Below are 12,336 nucleotides of genomic sequence, written 5' to 3' on the forward strand. Positions count from 1 at the left end.
GTCATATTTCAAACCAGTGGTGTAATTTCTTTCTTGATGTCATGCTGACTGCCTTCAGTCCTGCCTACTATTATTTTGCTTTTGGACAGATTCCACATCACATACGAAAGAAGATATGTTTTGACCTAATTAGTCCAATTTGTATCTCCTGGGACAGCAATGTTGCCTCATCTCCTTGAACACACTTTCTGAGTTACATTTTCAAATTTGATAGAAAGAAAGAAAAAATATATTCGTTATTTTTACAAACTACTTTGAGGAACTAGTTGTACATATATGCATAAACATACATATATAATGTAACGTAAAGAAGTGCAATGCAGTAATTACATGACTTACTCTGTGCAAACATTCCTCAGACTCATTTGTCCAAACCAAGAAGTGAACCTAGTCTATCATAAAGCAGCACAACTCAATTTTTACTGTGTTCAAAATCTTATTTTAACAAGGTCTGTCCATCAGGAAGGTGTGCACCCTTCAGACCAGAGGGCATCTTCATGCAGTGGTCTGAACCTAAAATTACAGCAGTCTTACAGCAAAGCATGACACTTCTCAGAGGCATGGGAGCAAACTACAGGTTATTATTTGAATAGCTGCATTATAAAACTATTGAGGTTAACAAGGAGATATATTACTTTTTGGCTTACTTATGTTATTACTTGCTCACTTACAGAAGCCCCAAATCCCAAACTGTTAACATCTGCACATTTTCTCAGTCACTAACATGAAACAATCAACTGCTTGGACATTGTGCACCTTCAACTGAAGTACCTGGCTGGAATGTTTTGATCTTGAAAATAATACATTTTAGAATGGGCTTGCATCTAATTTTTTTTCCGGCACTGGACATCACAATAGCTGCTTTTCAGTTTGAACTTTTATAAGCTGCGTAAAGAAAGCACACAGCAGTTGTCATTAATAATTTGTCTGAAATACATATTGCTTCATCTCCTGGTTGGACTTGATAGACCACATGGAAGATCTACGTGATAATGATGATAAATGCAGCAATCTCATCAGTATAATGCTTATTCTGATAATGATATATAGTTCATAAAGATGACAAATAGCTTTTATATACTGATACAGCCCCAACAACCTAATATTATAACCTTGTCACACTGACGTCTTGGGTAAACAGATTACCAAAGTATTTATGATATATCAACCACTACATAAGCACTTATTTATCTTTTTGCTTTATATTCAACACAATTCACTTTTATGCAAATTGTAACAATTTATACCCCAGGTTTTCAACAGTGGGCTGACATAAGCCTGTTTTCTTATACAACAAGAAGTAATTTTAAAGAACTGTTGAGTGGGACACTGAAGTTATAATTTCATTAACTGTTAATAACCACAAAGCAGACTATTATTTTTCTACATTAATTGTTTCCATGATGTTAATTTGTACATTCTTGGAAAAAAATAATATAAAGCTTAAGAACCCCCCCTAAAGCCTCAATGTTTTACGTTACAGCTTTATACTTATAAAGTGTTTATCAGGCAGAATTTGGATTTCTAGAGCCTCACAAAACTCAGCTTTGTGAATAAACAAAACTTAGGACAGAATCCAACTCTGATTCAAGGGATACAGTGATCTTCCTCACCCATAGGTGAGCTTTATTTTGTTCTCCATTACCATCTTATTTCAGATGCATATCTCTGAAAAGTAATACTAGGAAATTGTCTTGCAAATGTTACTTGTACTGACTACAGATCTAGTTTACAGGACAGGTGGCTTTTAGCCATGCAGACCCTAGGCAGTGAAGTGTAAAAACGAAAGAAAACAGATCATTCCTACAGTAATGGCCGCAGTGCCCAGTGACAGCAAAATTACTGCCTGTACCGGCGCATGACTGGATGTTTAATATGTCTATGTAGCCTCTAATTCAATGCAACTCTTATGGAGGTAAAAATGAAGCCAACCATACTCACTGAGTTTTCCTGGTGAGAAGCAATGGTCTGAAGTGAACTTTTTATATTGACACTATTACAGAAACCCAAGAAATGCATAGTTGTACCTTTCTAGTCACATTTCAGGACCTCCTCTGGTCAACACACTCAGATCACAACTGACTGACCATTTCTGCTTTGGCAACCAAATCAGCTGCTGAAAACCTAACAGATCCAAAGCTGTTGCTCAGCTGCTTCATGCCATGTAGGTACACAAGCCTGGTCTTTCAGTCTTTCCCCTACCAGCAGCAGAAGAATGGAGGTGAAATAGCATCCTACTACTCTGAATCACTGTTGTCGTATAAAACAGCTGGGGTGAGTACTTCCAACAGCAATCTCAAGCAGCTCTTATTAGGTAAGAACATTTTTAAACTATTCTCACGTACAAACACACACACACACTGACTCTGTGAACAAAAGAGGCTACTGGGACAATACAGTCTAACCTGCTGCGTAACACAGCAGAGACCATCTCATCCTATTCCACAGTGCCTTCGATCAAGCCCCATTTGTGAATCAAAAGCAGCATACTGCTTTTACCTTTGCTGCATTTCTAGAGGAGCCCAAGAGATCTTGGTGAATTAATGAGTACATTTCAAGGGTGTTTGAGCATCTAATTCTCTAAATTGCTCCAGCAATCCTAGCCTTAATTCCAAATGAAACCTTTTAAGTTACAAGAATCCACAACACTGTTTGGTAAATTGTTCCAATGTGTATTTACTTTGGCTTAAAAATAAGCACTTTGCTTCCATTTCTAGGTTTAACTTCCAGGTACAGGATCGTTTTTATCATCACTTGTGAGTCTCAGAAGTTCAGCATTCTGTTGCCTTCCACAGGGAGAAAATTGTTTTCTGGCTCCCCCCCTTGAACACTGAGCCAAACCAGCCATTATTTTTAGTCTAATTTGAACCAATCTTGTGGCTTCTCCCAGAGTTTCTCCAGTTTTTAACAACTTTTTAAAACATGAGTACCTTAATAAAATATGTCCTGTAGTGGCCATATTTGGAACAGAAAGGTGACCCTTTTGTATCTGTAAACTTGAGTAGTGCATTAACTTGCTACATGCAGAATCCTGTTACAGCTGGTACTGTACCATACCCTCAAAAACCTTTTCAGAATTTTGATTGAGGGGATCACATCCCCATTTTGTACTCCCTTATTCTTGTACTGCATAATTCTTAAGTATAGTATTTGTTTATAGGCCTATATTTGTCTACAGAGATTGATATAGGACATACAGAACGATATTTTACATACAAAACTCACCTAAAACTTTTACGCAACTCACCCTCATTGGTATCTATCACTTCACCAATTTTTTGAAATTTTTCCAAACTTTACTTTTGATGATTTTGTATTCTATTTTACTCCTTGCAACTGTCCTGATTTTCAGGATTTGCAAGATCTGAGTTTTAGCTGAAAGAAATTCCTAGCCAGCTCATAAAACCTAGGTGCCAATTATTTCATTGTGCTGATTTTGTAACACTGAAATATTTCTTCCCACTTTTAAAATAAAACCAGTGAGATAAGTGTTTGCAGGAAATCTCTAGTTTGTTTAAATTTCATCAATGTGCTCAGATAAATTCAGCAAAGCAAAGGCAATTCAGAGAGCTTCAATAATACACATGACTATACATCTTGTTCTTGATGAAAGACACTTTGTTAAACCATCTTCCTTGTTTTTTTCCTTTGGTCTTGAGAACCTAGTCACTGCATCCAGCCATGACTGTGGTCTGTTTTGAGCATTCAAGTCCTGAATACCAGAATTGTTTGCCACGTACCTACTGTGACCCACTGCTATGATGCCCTTTCCCCAAATCATCATCCAGCTTTTTAAACCATGCCTGCAGCATGCAGAAAGAAGCTAAAAGAGCCAGCAGGAAAGGGCAAAAATCCCAAATAATAAGTAGAAACTATACAATAGGAATAAAACAGATTTCAGAAACAGTTTAAAATAATAACTGTATGGTACAGGGAGTTTCATATAAAATATGGCTTTCAGAAGAACATAATTTTGTATTACCCAGTAAGTCAGAAGAGGTTGCTAATGTACCTCAGCAAGACTTTCACTATTCAGTGAGGACAAATTTATCTTTTTATTTTGCACATTGAGAGTTCCATCCTTGTAATACTGAACTAAAAAGATTATCGGAATCAGAATTTTTATGATGTTGTTGCTTTAGTTGTTATAATCATATAAAAATATAAAGACAGACCATATAAGGACAGATGTGCTTCCTATACTCTTTCCAGTGCAAGAATAAATGTGGAGCGCCTGATTCCATGAAGCCATCAGGACATAGTGAGATAGTACCTATATTTATGACTGTGCCTATGTTTGCTGATGATGTGCAATGCAAACCTAAGGAAGAAAACCCTCCCTGCATCAGCAGGCTAAAACTAGTGCCAGTTCCAGAGATCTGTTTGTTTCTAAGATAGGCAAATTATTTCAGGGATATGATTTTGTACCATGGGAGTAAACAGGATTTCCCACTGTGTTCAATTTAAATTTTTTTACTGGAAGAGAATGATGGGAATACAGAAACATTCCCTTTCTCAGAGTTAATAGTGTTATTACTTTTCACCCACTGTGCAAGCTTCCTACAGGCATCCACTTCCAATAGTGTGCACTTACAAAAAATAGCCATGCTGGGGGAATTCAAAGGGCCATATTTGAAGGTGGAAGTAGTTGCCTAAAGAAGAGTGTTACCTGTCTCTGATACTATGTCCCTTGGCCTCAAGTCTGACACTCAACAGTCATGCATGCACAAGCAGGTCTATTTTGGCAGTGACTTTGACTGTAAGGTAAGGAAGTCACAAGGAAAGGCATTTTAAAATTAAAGTACCATTTAGAATTGGATAGGATTAATATAAAATAGGAAGAAAAGGTGTAATAAATAACAAAGGAGTACATGTTTAAAAATTTAGCCTCTCTTCCTTACCTATATTATACAATCTCATACTTATCAAGGCAATGGGAGGTGAGCTGGAAGCAGGCAACTGCCTTGAAGTTACTTTCTCTGTTTTCCTGAGCCTATTCCTCTGAGTTTACTTGTTTACTTTCTTATTTTAATAAAATTAAATGAAAATTAAATAATTAATAAAAATATTTAAAATTAAAGAGTCTGTTTTGGTACCTTGACATAACTTATATAAAAACATAGATAGGCATGTTTCTTTAGTACTCTCTGATTAAATCCTGCAGGTGTAATGTAGTGATGCTTTAAAGGCAGTGAAATAAAATAATTGGTCAGAAGGTTACAAAATTGCTCTCTTTAGTTTTACTGAAGCTAAGGTTAGCTGTAAAAAACACAGCCTTCTTTCTGGCATTCTGGGACAACTTCCTCTACCAATTTCCCAACTTCCAAAAAACCCAAACCAAAAATATCCAACAAAAAGAAACCCCAAACAAACAAAACCCCTCAATCTAAATGGCATGGGAAGAAGGGCCACACCTTCTAGAATTTAGTCAATAAATATCTAGATGACACCAACTGTTAAAAGGCAGGAGATCAAAGGTACATTTCTGAAATAAATAATGATACAAAAATTATTATAGCTGTGAGGAATTGTTTCCTATTTCTGCCAGATGTGATGAAGTGAAATTTTGTTCAGACTGATACAGAAAAAACGATGGCCTTAGCTATATTGAATACCAGCCTTCCTCTTTATTTTGTTCCTTTTATTTACCAGGTAAATATTTAACTATGTAAGCAAATTCATCACAGTTCTGTATTACACAGAGATAAGCCTCTATACTTTCTAGTTATTAATGGTCATTTCCTTATTTATCAGTAAAATAAATTGTTTGATACAATATTTTATTCTATATCTCAGCACCTCTCTATCTGCATTTTTATTTTCTCCACCTATATACTATAACTCCATTTTCCCTTGTGCTTACAAGGATCATGATTTTTCAGAGTTATGACATTATTGTTGTCACTATGGCACTCAAATTTAAGGAGTGGCCAGGAGTCATTTCAGTATCTGGCTCATTCCCAAACATTTTGGAATATTCCCTGTACTTCCGACTCGCCACTGGATGCAAAAATATTGGCTCTTTACATCTCATCAGGTGCCTCTTGTTGCCCACATACTATTGCTTAAAAAGAGTTATCTCTATCTTACATTTTGATGTTTGGTCTACCCTTAAGTAGAGAAGGAAGTCGAATATCTGAAATGTGTTTTCATTTGAAATTTCCTGGTTTATCTAATAGACAAGACAATTCTCCTAGCTATCGCACTGTCATTTAAGTCTCTTTTCTCTGATTCATAGGCTTTGTATATCCAATGAGGGAATTACCATTCAAGCTGTAATAAAGTCTTGTCTAAATTTTTCTTTAAAAAAACCCAAGCAAGTAATGATCAGTTTTCAGTTAGCACCTGAAAGCTGTGTCCTGGTTTTGGCTGGGATAGTTAATTTTCTTCTCAGTAGCTGGTGCAGTGCTGTGTTTTGGATTTGGTGCAAGAATAATGTTAACAACACGCTGTTAGTTTTACTTGTTGCTGGGTAATGTTTATATTAAGTCAAGGACTCTTTCTTAGTGTCTGCGCTGAGAGAGCTGGAGGGGCACAAGGTATTGGGAGGGGACACAGCCAGGACAGCTGACCTGAACTAACCAAAGGGATATTCCATACCATGGCACGTCATGCTCAGTATATAAACTGCGGGGAGGTTGGCCGGGGTGGGCTGATCGCTGGCTGGGCATTGACCAGTGGGTGGTGAGCAACCGTATTGTGCATCACTTGTGGTTTTTTTTTTTTTCCTTTTGGGTTTTATCCCTGTCTCTCTCCCCTTTTCATTACAATTACTATTATTATTTATTTCAATTATTATATTGTTCTTAACTCAATCCACCAGTTATGCCTTTTCCCCCAGTTCTCCTCCCCATGCTGCTGCAGGGGGGTGAAGTGAGTGAATGGCTGTGTGGTACTTAGTTGCCAGCTGGGGTCAACCACAACAAGCTGTTTTTTCTTTATATTTGATTACACTACCTTTGCCTCATCTAAGCTTTTGTGCCTTCTCATTGTACTTTACCTCAGGCAATACTTCTAATTTTTCTCATTACAGCTGCCACCTTCACACCAGCATTAATAGTAAAATACCTTACACTTCCTCTTGTACTGCATCAAAGATCATCATATCTTTTAAGTGGTAATTTGTTCTCCATGTCTTGTGTCCTTTTCCCTAAGGAACAACATTTTTAAGAGTCTGAGACTGCTCTCAGTCTCAAAAAAATCATACAAAGCATCCTCTACCCTATCTCCCAATAAGACAGGAAGACCTTAAGACTTAAATTTCTTCCCTATATTCTCCCTGTAGAGGATTAATTATATTCCTTTTGTTTGGTCTCGTTATAGTTCAATTTCTTCTGTGTCCCTAACACATTCCACATAGGTCCTCCTTATCCAACTTCTTCACAGCCTAGTCATCTTTCTACTGATAAATGTGTCTTGATTTAATGGCATGTTTAAGTTCCATCTGCATTTCCCTTGAACAAAATTCACGATAGAGTAACATACATTGATGATATATACCTTATGAAAATAAATGGACCTCATCCTGCTGTTTCTAATAAATGTATCACTAGTCAAAATAACTTCTTCAATGACATAATGGTGGTTTTTTACTCCTTTAAGATATTTTTTATGCCCCTACCTCATATCCTTTTGCCCCAAGCGAAAGTCCCCTTTACAGAAAGGCACTAAACTGACAGGAAGCCTCACAGAAACTGGCATTTCTTCTGAGAAGCATCTATATCCTCATTAGTTTTGGCATTTTGTCCATTCATATTATTCTACAATGAACAATAATTTTTGTGTAGTTCTAACGGTGTATTTACAATAAAAATCACTCCCTACTGCATTCCCCAACACAATCCTCCATATTGAAGGAATTCCCCATTACACCGATTCTCCCAACACTCAGTAAAAACAGTCTCTGTTCTACCCTTCAAGTGGTGTTGACTTTGCTTCTTGTGAGTAAGCAGAGGGTTGCTATATTAGGAGGAGTGTGTGTGTCTGTACATATATCTACAAAAACCCTATCCAAAATCTTAAATATCCTATCCAAAACTGGATGGATCAACTGAATAGGTGGAATTTATAAAACATCATAAGAAGGATCAAATTTAATAATAAAACTAAATCATAAGCTTATGTCCTAGTCTTTAAAAAAGGAAACCACTCAGGTGAACTTCAAGTAAAACTAGAGGCAGAAAATGGTAAATGAGATTGTTGTTGGAAAGCATCTGTCATGATACACGTGAACTGACAACATGCATTTTGACATTTCCTAATTTTCACAGAGGTGACTGCACAGCCTTAATAATGTTATTACTGCATCATTCTTAACCTTTTGACCCTTCAAAAAGATAGATGCCCAAATTGAGGTGCATTAACAGCCAAAGCTGAGCACAGCTGTAAGAAACTGAACACTGGGAATGCTGGAGACAGTTCCCTGTGCTTTGGGTAAAACAACTGATCTTGTTGTGTAAGAAAACGCATAGCAATTGATATAAATATATATGTGATAAGTAAATGTGTTACTGTAAAAAAAAATTCCTAAGATAAAAATCCAGCCAATATTTGGGAAAAAACACATCACTGCAATCATTATATAAACATCTAAATGACATTGTAGACTTTTACAGAAGGCCAAACAGAGGTAAAGGTAGATGAACTGACCTAGTTAGTTTATACTGTCAGAAAATACACGCTAGGTCCAAGTTCTATTCCGCAAAGAAAATGCATTACTCTTTCTCATGTATAAGTACCTTAGAAATATATACTTGTAATGTGTAAATATATATATATATATATGCTACATATGCAACATACAGCATCATATATACATTATGTCTAATAAATCACCCTGGATACAGTTTTATGGCTATGGAAATGTTCCAGCAGCATTGATATCTTCTCCTTTTACATAAAGTTTACTAAAATACAAAGCAATTGTTACTGCTGGGTAATTTGATAAAAATTGAGTTGAAAAAACCTAAATTTTTTAAGTGAGTATCCATTGACATTTTTTAAATAAAGGGAAAACAATGAGTAAAGATCACTCTGGAGTGATACAAAGAGTATTCCAGAGATGTAAAACATTTCATTCAGTATCTTAAACTTACCGTCCATTCAGGGAAATATACAATTTGAAGTACAGTATCATACCTAACTGATGGTGATATACCCATAACCAATTCTATAATTAATAGGTTAATTTAATATTAAATTGCTTGTTACTGAACTGTAAACAGTTGAATATAGCATAGTTCTAAGAGTTACTTTTAAAATCATATCAAATGATAAGCAGCATGACCACCATGTTAAAAAGAAATATAAATTAAAAATACTCTCCTTGTTCCTAGTGCATGTATGTTTAAGTCTGTTATGTGGTAATGAAAAAATCACATAGGGAAGTATGGATTTTAACTTGTCTTGGTATGATCAGCTTTGTGAAATACCCATAGTTCACTACATGTAGACGTTTCACTGCTATTTAATGTGTGTTCAAGAGCCTAGAGTTGCTAGAGGTCAGCTTATCTTCAGTATGTCTACCAGGTCAGTAAGAACCTGGTTTTTTTCCAACTTTTAGTGTAAATAAATAAATAATTTAAAAAAAAAAAAAAAAAAAAAAGGCTGCTGTGTAAACTGTGGAAAAGGAAGTTCTGTCCCTATCAGAGCTTCTCCAGGCCACTTCAATGCTGCTTCCGAGTTGCTGCAACCACTCCCCCGTACTGTTCTTTGTACTTAATTTTTGGCTCTGATCTCTCTCTTTCATTATATTCCTCTAGGCCAAATCCATTCTTTCCTCTCATACCTTCTACACTCGCTCCACAGCTATGACACATCCTAGCCCCCTCTGGGGCCCTACTGGACATTTAAATTTACGTGCTTCAATTTTATGTTCATGTCAGACTCATGAAAATCATTCACCACCGCATTCAAAGACACCTGATAATAACACTGTCTGCACTCTGCAGACCTAGATAAGTACAAAGATGAGTTATCATATACATCATTTTCTAAGCCAAAATTGCAAGCTATCAGGCTACCTTCATTTCCATTAAAGCAGTTCAGATTTTGCAGTCACTTGGCTTCCTGCCTTTTACAAGTAAATCTGCAGAAAAATGAATAAAAGTAATGCAGAGACAGATCAAGGAGAATGATCAGAGAGTAAGAAGAAAGGACTCACCTCCTTTAGTCAGTTTTCCATTTTAGTTTGGTTCAATAGTTAGAGTGAAGAGATTTTTGCACACTTCAATTCAGATGTCAGTTCCAATATTTGGTGCTTGACTGTTCTGAAACACAATCAAAGTGTAGCAGTTAAAAACTACTAGCCTGAAACAAGATAAAATTATTAACATGGCAAGCAGATATGTATTCACGAAAATCACAGCAATAGTAAGAGGCTTTATATCAATAGTCTATGACAAAGTTTTCACATGGTACCACACTGTCCTCCTTGCAAGAAAAAAGCACAAAAATATACAATACTTAGATTGTATAAAGCTGCAATTGTGGTGCCATCTCACATGCTTTACTCTCCCTGCACAACACATGAAGTTTGTTGGTTCTTTTACAGAAAGATACAAAGGCTAATTACATGTGATTGCCTCAGTAAATTTACTGTCCCTCTGCAAGTTTGCCTCTCCCTGAGTCTCATCCTTCTACAACCTTTTCTTACACTACATAAGCACCGTGGAGTCCTTGCTGCCTCTGTCTGGAACAGCAGAGGAGAATGATGAGAAAACTTGACCACCCACCCAGCTGTACACACAGTGCATCCCCACCAGCATTCAGTGGGTAGTGGACAAAATTGCAAATCACTGCACACTTAAATATACAATTTTTTTAAAAAAATTATATAAACTGAAAATTCATATTTCCAAGCCATTTTCTTTCTCTGGTAAGGAAAATGACACATATGTTTTTCTCTTTTAGTCCTCCAGTACTACTTACTAAGACTAACAGAAATAAGTGGCTTTCCTCTGTGTTCTATATTTGAGCTCTATGAGTCATCTCACTATTTCAAGTTTTGTTTCTCATCACTTAAAGGTCTAGTCTATTTTATTGTGGTTTTTTTTTTTTTCATGTGAACAATTTGTAAGTACAAGCCAGAATAAGCACAAACATTTTTTCTTGTAAATGCAGTTAACAGCTCCAATCAAAATTTACTGAAAAGCTTATTAAAAGAGATAAAAAAAAATATGTATGTCTAAGAGTTCTTAGATACTAGCTTTAGATGATACTGAAGTACAATCAGTACAACGACTCGTTCAATATGTTGAAAATACTGACGTTATTTTACTCTCTTGATGCTCATTCAGAGTAACACCTTTACACAGACGACAGTTAATGATTGGGCACTAGTTGTCAGAAAAAACAAGTAAAAATTTTCAGAGCAAAAATAACCTGTAAATATTACAAACTCATATTTATAAAGCCAGAGGAGACCAACCTGATCAGTGAGTCTGATGCCCCACTTCCCATAGGCTAGAAAACTTTCTTTAATTAACTGCTTTGGAAATGGGAGGCACATCTTAGTAAAGCATCAAACGGGACTGAAATTAGCTTCCAAATAACCACTAAGAGGACAGAAGAGGACAGGAACAGCCTCTAAGCACAAGACAAGTTTATTTCTGGGAATTCCTTAACCTCAAAACCAGTCAAATTGATAAAGGCTGCAGTTTGCCTTTTGTAACTGTCTTTTTATTTGCTATGAGACCTGTTTCCAAGATGAACAAAATTCTTATACTATTTCAGAGCCTCTGAAACTATCAGAATAGAAACAGATTTCCACTAGTACTCCAACGACAGCACTTTTGTATAGCTGGCTTTGAGGGCCTGCCTCTCCCCTGAGGTATATAACCATCTTCATTGTATTTCTTCCCAAAACTAAAGCTAATTTTCAGTTCTTTCTGTACAGGCATTCTTTAAATATTTCTTTCTGGTTTGTGCAGGTTTTTGAGTCAGAAGGGGGAGACAAAAATGTTTAAAGCAGTAAAATGTGATGGTAAAAGCATCAGTTTGGCAGTGGGATCGAAAGAGAGGTATAGAACTGGAAATTAATCTTAAATAATTTCAGAAATGCATAGATTTCCAGCTGACAGGTTTTCTTTTGAGGGAGGCTTTAATTTGACTACAATATTGACTACCTCATAACCATTTCAGATTTTCCTTGAGAGTATAAAATTGACAGAGTATATTTAATTGAAACAAGCAAACTGGATTGATTTTTTCATATAAGATCCCCTTAGGAAGCTTTCAAAGATAAATCTCTAAAGGATCAAATTGGGAAGGCCTTAATGAAGAGTCTTCAGTTGTAAGGACTTCTCTGAACACATTGAAACTCCCATGTTTGAGGAT

General features: G+C 36.1%; 1 protein-coding gene across 2 annotated transcripts in view; it reads right to left on the bottom strand.

Annotated features, from left to right (window-relative positions):
- The window catches only part of DLGAP1 (DLG associated protein 1), a 429,900-nt gene that overhangs the window by 254,296 nt on the left and 163,268 nt on the right, over nucleotides 1-12,336 (bottom strand). For both annotated transcript variants that reach the window (XM_055705957.1, XM_027804193.2), the window contains one exon: nucleotides 10,163-10,268. The gene's annotated coding sequence lies outside the window, so the exon portion shown is untranslated. The remainder of the gene's footprint in view (nucleotides 1-10,162; nucleotides 10,269-12,336) is intronic.

Source organism: Falco cherrug, chromosome 3, assembly GCF_023634085.1.
Source record: "Falco cherrug isolate bFalChe1 chromosome 3, bFalChe1.pri, whole genome shotgun sequence".
Classification (NCBI taxonomy): Eukaryota; Metazoa; Chordata; class Aves; order Falconiformes; family Falconidae; genus Falco; species Falco cherrug.